Genomic DNA, 8,229 nt, shown 5'->3' with positions numbered 1-8,229 from the left:
TTTCCTACCCTAATCAAAAGAATTTAGGCCTAACTATAGCTAAGCTGGTACTCCATTATTGATCCCAATCAAGAGAGACTGACGATCGAGCAGTAGTAACTCACATAATCTCATCAAGAGTCAAAAAGAGAATTGAAAAGAAGTTTAACTCATGATCAAACGGTTGTTCGTACGTCCATAGTACCCCGTCCCGAATGCATCTTTGGTTTTGCTCAGAGTCAGAGAATCAGAGCCAGAGCGTGCCGGCGTCCTTGAGTATGGGCACGAGCTCGCCGGAGATGTGCACGGCCATGAGCCGATCGAGCCCGCCGAGGTTCCTCCCACCGATGAACACTGCCAGCAGCGCGACGACGGCCTCGCCTCCAGCGTTCCCGGCCACCGCTGCAGCGAGCTCGGCCTCGTCGGCGACCTCATGCATGGCGGGGTTCACCCCGAGCCCCTGCAACAGCCGATTCACCACGTGGCTGAGGTAGCACCCGCGCCTCCCCACCACCAGCACCAGGCTCTCTGCCACCGCCGTCCTCACCACCTCCCCGCCATCGCCCCTCGCCGCCGTGTCGGCGAGCCGCGAGCCCGCCCTCCTGGCCGGCCACGCCCTCGGCCTCGACCTGCTCGGACTGCTGCAGGCACGCCGGCAGCTGGCCGGCGCTGTAGGGGATCGCCTGGTACATCTCAATCGGCCGAGCGACGTACGACGTGATCGAGCTCTTCTCTTTTTCGCTCGGTTCGCCGTTGCTGCGCCAAGTCCCCTGCTGCCATGGACGCGTGCTTCTCTGCTTCCCCCGCGTTCTCTCATGCTCCTGTCACCGCCTGCGTGTGGACTTGTACCGCCACTCTACCGCATGTGCGCAAGGGACGCAATGCAAGAGGCGCCCTGCTCCTTCCGCTTCTCGCCCACGCCATGGCGTGCGCGCTCCTGTAGAGAAAAATAGCTCAGAGTTCAATGAGATGAAAATCATCAGTACAACCGTCTGAAACCATCAGTTCAAGTAGGGTAACAGAATAATATTCTATTACGCGTAATAGAATAGCCTAGATGTATATATATATATATATATACAAACGAGATCTCTTTTTTGCATATTCAAAGTTTGAGATTGCTAGCCAGGCCTGCTGCCTGGTAAAATGTACCAAAAAATTGAACCATAGGGTACAATCATGATTTCTTACCATGGAAAAAATTGGAGGCGAAACGATGAACTCATGTTTTCATTCAAACAAAAATATGCTATTAGTTAATGTAAATGTTTTCAAATAACACACGGTTCACTCATGAAAGCCGTGTGTCCACTAAACTGTGGCTGATGCCCCCCTGCCACGCGCGTGATCTGAGTCGTGCGTTTTGATTGGCCAGAACCCAAACCCCATGGATTGTACGTATGCACCGTTGGACTCTCCTTGATCGAACGGTATGTAACACCCCGTATGTAACTTACCATATTTGTACTCCCACTCTTGCCATTTTCGGCTCTAAGTTAAGACATTCCCTCTGGGTTTTGTCTTTGTTTTGCATTTTGTTCACGTCATGCATTTCATATCATGTCATCATGTGCATCTCATTTGCATACGTGTTCATCTCATGCATCCGAGCATTTTCCCCGTTGTCCGTTTTGCATTCCGACACTCCTACGTCTTCCGGCGCCCCCTTTTGTCTCTTTTCGTGTGCGGGTGTTAAACTTTCTCGGAATGGACCGAGATTTGCCAAGCGGCCTTGGTACACCACTGGTAGACCGCCTGTCAAGTTTCGTGCCATTTGGAGTTCATTTGATCTCCAACGGTTAACCGGGGAACCATAAAGGCCTCGTGTGTGTTGCAGCCCAACACCCCTCAAAAGTGGCCCAATAACCCATCCAAAACCCCTCCATCCTCTCGGACATTCGATCACGATCGCGTGGCCGAAAACCGCTCTCCATTTGGACACTCCCACCTCCTTCTATGTATAGATATGTGCACCCCTCCGAAATTTCGGGTCCAAAACCCTAGTCTAGCTCCTCCCGCCGTCGCCAGACGCGTCCGCCGGCGTCGGACACGTCTGCCGTCGCCCGCGCCCAATCCTGTCGTGCCACGTGTCCCTCCGCCTCCACCCACCGCGCCGGCCCGCCTGGCCCGTGGCCGGCCCGCCCGCGCGCCGATCGGGCCGCGCCCCGCCACCGCCTCTCCACCTGCGCCTCGGTTCCGCCGCCGCCGCCCCGCACCTGCGCTGCGCCGCCGTATCCCGCCGCCGCGCGTCCGCTTGCCGGTGCTCTGTCACGGATCCGCCTCGGCTTCCGCGCCTGCAGAGCCACCGCCGTCGTCCCGCGGCCGGATCGGGCCTCTACCTCGCCGAATCCGCCTCACCCCTCCATCTCCGGCCGTCTCCCCCATCTCTGGCGAACTCCTTCTCCGGCAATCTTCGTAATCCACGCCAGATCCATATCTGAACCCTAGAGGTTGACCCGATTTTCGCCTAAGTCTTTTCCATCCGCTATATTTTCAAGCACTGTTCAAAATGCCATAACTTCTCATCCGTTGCTTCGTTTTGTGCGTGCAGTATATCAAAATGTTCATTACGATGTGCACTTCATTTCATTCCATTGTGACATGCTTGTTTGAGTTCATCTTGATGCCCAAATGACTTATGCAAGAGTGCTATAAAATGTTAGTTCCTGTTACTTAGCAGATTATGAGCATTTGTCATTTTTGCTACATTTGTTGTGTGCTTCATATGGGCATGAGCTATACATGTGTTTTGGGCTATGCCATGCCATCTCTACAGGGGTGTATGCCATGTATTTTTGTGATATTTGTGGTGACTAGCACAAGCATGCAAAGTAGCTCTCGTGATTTTCAGGGACTTAGAATTTCACTAAGTCGTTTCCCTGCTGTTATTTTTATGCCATGTGTTCATGTTGCTACAGAGAGATCCATGCTTCTTTTGAGTATGTTTAGTAAGGATGATTTTGACATATGGTTATGCTCTATCCATCCATGCCCCTGTTTGCATTTATGGAGTGCCCTAGCATGACTCAATCTTGCTCTACTTTTGCTATAAAATGTTCCTGGCAGATTGTTTACGTGTTAATCAATTTTTCCAAGGTTGTTGTAGTTGATCCATGCATGCTATGAGTTGGTTCTTGCTTTGGTTAGCTTCATGAACATGTCTTATTGCTGGTAGTATGCTTAGCTTGTCATGCAATGCCTTGTGTTGAGTGAATCAAGCTCGCAAAGAGGCCTTCATAACTCTATTTATGCCAAGTCCAGTTTTCTGCTAAGTCTGAATCTGTTAACGAAACTTGCTATGTTTACATGGGTGCCATCATATTTTCTATGCCCTTTTGGCTTATGGTCATTAAGGGACTTTTGTGATATGCTTTGAGCAGATTCATGCCATGCCTTGTTTTGCTATGATATGTTCCTGTAGCATGTTGTTATCTTGCTCTAAACATTGCTTCCTGATGTTAATTCCTGACATGTTAGTATTTTCACCAAGTCTGTGAAGCTGATATCTTTTGCACTTTTGCCATGCTTGTTTGAACCTGCTCTTGTGTGATTTAGCCGTAGCTCAGTGTTCATATTTTGTCAAGCATCTTGATTAGATCACTGCCATGTGCTTTTTTGCTATGTTAGAGTGTAGTAGCTTAGTTTCTTATTGCATTTTAGATGGCATCGTGCTGTTAATCGCAGAATTGTGCCATTATTGTTTTGCTTGCCATTTGCAAACCGTGCATCCGATTCTGGTGATCTTTATATCGATTTCGACCGAAATCAACTCATCTTTCCAGCTGGGCACTTGGTTTGCCAAGTTGGGGCCTGGTTCAATCTTTTCCTTCCAGAGCATGCATATGCATTGCATATCACATCCCGCATATCATACCATGTTTTGCATCATGTTGCTTGCCCATTGCACCGTGGTTGATTGTTATTTCCTTTGCTTGTGTTCTTGCTTTGGGTAGAGCTTAGACGATTACATGATCGAGGAACCCGTTGAGTACGCTTACGAGGATCAGGCTTTCGTCAACTTGGAGAACTTTGCAGGCAAGATGACCATACCCTCGAAATTAGTTCTATCTTTGCTTGCTAGCTGTTCGCTCTATTGCTATGCCGTGATACCTACCACTTGCTTTATCATGCCCCCCATATTGCCATGTCAAGCCTCTAACCCACCTTTTCCTAGCAAACCGTTGTATGGCTATGTTACCGCTTTGCTCAGCCCCTCTTATAGCGTTGCTAGTTGTAGGTGATGATGGAGATTGTTCCTTGTTGGAACATGATTATTGTTGGGATATCATTATTATATCATGTTTACTTTAATGCATCTATATACTTGGTAAAGGGTGGAAGGCTCACCCTTATGCCTGGTGTTTTATTCCACTCTTGCCACCCTAGTTTCCGTCATACCGGTGTTATGTTCCTTGATTTTGCGTTCCTTACGCGGTTGGGTTATAATGGGAACCCCTTGACAGTTTGCCTTGAATAAAACTCCTCCAGCAAGGCCCAACCTTGGTTTTACCATTTGCCACCTAAGCCTTTTTCCCTTGGGTTCTGCGGACTCAAGGGCCATCTTTATTTTAAACCCCCAGGCCAGTGCTCCTCTGAGTGTTGGTCCAAACTATAGCCCCTTGCAGCGCCACCTCGGGGAAACTTGAGGGTTGGATTTAGTTGTACGGATTGCTTATCCAGTGTGCCCTAAGAATGAGATATGTGTAGCTCCTATCAGTGTTGTCGAAATGTCTTGTAACCTGGATTCCGAGTCTGATCGGGTCTTCCTGGGAGAAGGAATATCCTTCGTTGACCGTGAGAGCTTGTGATGGGCTAAGTTGGGACACCCCTGCAGGGTTTTGAACTCTTGAAAGCCGTGCCCGCGTTTATGGGCAGATGGGAATTTGTTAATATCCGGTTGTAGAAAACCTGACACTTAACTTAATTAAAATGAATCAACCGCGTGTGTAGCCGTGATGGTCTCTTTTCCGGAAAGAGAACACGGTCTCGTGTTATGCTTGAACATAAGTAGTTTCAAGATAACTTCTTGATCATGATAGTTTATCGACCGTGCTTTGCTTCTCTTCTCGCTCTCATTTGCGTAAGTTAGCCACCTTATATGCTAGTGCTTGCTGCAGCTCCACCTCACTACCCCCCTTTTCCTACCTTAAGCTTAAATAGTCTTGATCGCGAGGGTGTGGGATTGCTGAGTCCCCGTGACTCACAGATTACTTCCAAAAACCAGATGCAGGTGCCGACGATGCCAGTGCAGGGGACGCGACCAAACTCAAGTGGGAGTTCGACGAGGATTCGGGATGTCACTATGTTTCCTTTCCGGACGATCAGTAGTGGAGCCCAGTTGGGGTGATCGGGGATCTAGCATTTGGGGTTGTCTTTCTTTATTTGGTTCTGTAGTCGGACCTTGACTGTATTCTGGATGATGTAATGCTATATTTATGTATTGTGTGAAGTGGCGATTGTAAGCCAACTCTTTATCTCTTTCTTATTCAGTACATGGGATGTGTAAACATTACCCCTCTTGTGACATGCCTACTATGCGGTTATGCCTCTAAGTTGTGCTCCGACACGTGGGAGATATAGCCGCATCGTGGGTGTTACACGGCAATCCTCATCCCTTCCGACAGCACATGCAGTTCCGGTTGTGATTTTATTTATATCCACAAATTGCACGTTAAATTCAAAAAATGTCCTAAATATATCAAACGCTGCCTGAAATCCGTTAGAAAATCAAACCCATGGTATAATGGTGATTGCCTATGGTGGAAATTTTTATGAGACCAAACGATTAAGTCATCAACCACTGGAGTTTGAATTGACGCGTCTCCTTTTGGAAACCATGGTCCTTCATATGAGATGCTCCGGTTTGGAAGGAATGATCATCAAAACTCGTGCCAAAAATTTTCCCCGGGGTCATGAGAGCACGCCACGGGCGCACACCGATTTTGATGATGTCTGGACTCTATCTAAATTACCAGTAATTAAAATACCAACTAGGCCTACTAATACATCTCCGTCATATCTATAATTTTTATTGTTCCATGCCAATATTCTACAACTTTTACATACTTGTGGAAACTTTTTATACTATTTTTTGGGACTAACATATTGATCCAGTGCCGAGTGCCAGTTCCCGTTTGTTGCATGTTTTTTGTTTCGCAGAAAATCCATATCAAACGGAGTCCAAACGGGACAAAAACTTCCAGATATTTTTTTGGAATATATGTGACTTTTTGGAAAAAGAATCAACGCGAGACGATACCTGAGGGGCCCACAAGGATGGAGGGTGTTCCCCTGGTCCTTGTGGCCACTCCATAAGGCGGTTGGTGCGTTCTTCTGGCGCAAGAAAGCTAATATCCGGATAAAAATCGTGTTAAAATTTCAGCCCAATCGGAGTTACAGATCTCCGGTAACTTAAGAAACGGTGAAAGGCCAGAATCGGGGAGCACAGAAACAGAAGGAAAGGGAGAGAGAGAGAGAGAGAGAGAGAGAGAGAAAGAGAGAGAGAGAGAGATCCAATATCGAAGGGGCTCTCGCCCCTCCGCCGCCATGGAAGCCAAGGACCAGAGGGGAAACCCTTCTCCCACTTATGGGGAAGGTCAAGGAAGAAGAAGAAGGGGGGCTCTCTCCCCCTCTCTCTCCCGGTGGCGCCGAAACGCCGCCGGAGCTATCATCGCAATGACAATCTACACCAACAACTTCGCCGCCGTCATCACCGACTCTCTCCCCCTCTATGCAGCGGTTTAACACCCCTTCTCCCTGTTGTAATCTCTAATTAAACATGGTGCTCAATGATATATATTATTTCCCAATGATGTATGGCTATCCTATGATGTTTGAGTAGATCCGTTTTGTCCTATGGGTTCATTGATGGTCGTGATTGGTTGCAGTTACATGTTTTATTATTGGTGTTGTCCTATGGTGCTCTCCGTGTAGCGCAAGCGTGAGGGAACCCCGCTACAGGGTTTGCAATATGTTCATGGTTTGCTTATTGTCCGTGTTGTGTGAGTGACTGAAACACAAACACGGATAAGTGGGTCATGGCGTACGGAAATAAAGAGGACTTGATACTTTAATGTTATGGTTGGGTTTTACCTTAATGATCTTTAGTAGTTGTGGATGCTCGGTAGAGTTACAGTCATAAGTGCATATGATCCAAGAAGAGAAAGTATGTTAGCTTATGCCTCTCCCTCATATAAAATTGCAATAATGATTACCGGTCTAGTTATCGATTGCCTAAGGACAAAAAAATTTCTTGTGACAAAAAGCTCTCTACTAAAACTGACTTAGTTGTGTCTTTATCTAAACAGACCCTAGTTTTTATATACGTGCTCTTTATTATCTTGCAAACCTACCCTATCACACCTACAAAGTACTTCTAGTTTCATACTTGTTCTAGGTAAAGCGAACGTTAAGCGTGCATAGAGTTGTATTGGTGGTCGATAGAACTTGAGGGAATATTTGTTCTACCATTAGCTCATTGTTGGGTTCGACACTCTTACTTATCGAAAGAGTCTACAATTGATCCCCTATACTTGTGGGTTATCAAGACCTTTTTCTGGCACTGTTGCCGGGAAGCAACAGCGTGGGGTAAATATTCTCGTGTGTGCTTGTTTGCTTTAGCACTAAGTAGATTTTATATGTTGTTCTAAGTTGTTATCTATCTTTAGTTATGAATATGGAACACAAAAGACCAAAAAATAGGTCTACTTGCTACACATGGAGATGGGGAACCTCCTAAAACCCTCGATGCTCATTATGTGAAAGATATTATGCACTACTTTAATAATCTTGAGAAAACCCCATTCAATTTTATAATGGGAGACATGTTGGATCAACGTGAATACTTTAGGGATTATCGCTTGACAAAAAGGGAAACTATTATGGGATCAAATTCATATGTTGCATTAGTATGCTTGGGAACTATGCTTGAGATATGATTGTACTTGTTGCTCTAGGATGAAGGCTCCAAACCTTCCCTTTTCATGTAAATTTAACGATAATAAAACCTTGCCTTCTTATGCTAATGGTATATATCATTACTATGATGTGGAACGAATAGAAGAATTCGTTGCTTTTAAGGGTGCTTATGAAATTGAATCTTTGTTTAAAAAGTGTAAAAATCTTTATGATGCTATTTACAGACCTAAAAATTTTGCTATACTTAAATATTTCTATGAGAATTATGAATACAATGCCAATATTGAAGCATATATTGAGGACTCCTCCGCTGTCCAAGACGAGACTAATATT

At 46.2% G+C, this 8,229-nt stretch overlaps 1 pseudogene; it reads right to left on the bottom strand.

Moving 5' to 3' along the window:
• Positions 1-226: 226 nt before the first annotated feature.
• Positions 227-671, bottom strand: LOC125555835 (annotated as a pseudogene).
• Positions 672-8,229: the final 7,558 nt, after the last annotated feature.

The sequence above is a fragment of the Triticum urartu genome, chromosome 5 (assembly GCF_003073215.2).
Source record: "Triticum urartu cultivar G1812 chromosome 5, Tu2.1, whole genome shotgun sequence".
Taxonomy (NCBI): Eukaryota; Viridiplantae; Streptophyta; class Magnoliopsida; order Poales; family Poaceae; genus Triticum; species Triticum urartu.
This window is presented reverse-complemented; position numbering and strand designations above follow the sequence as displayed.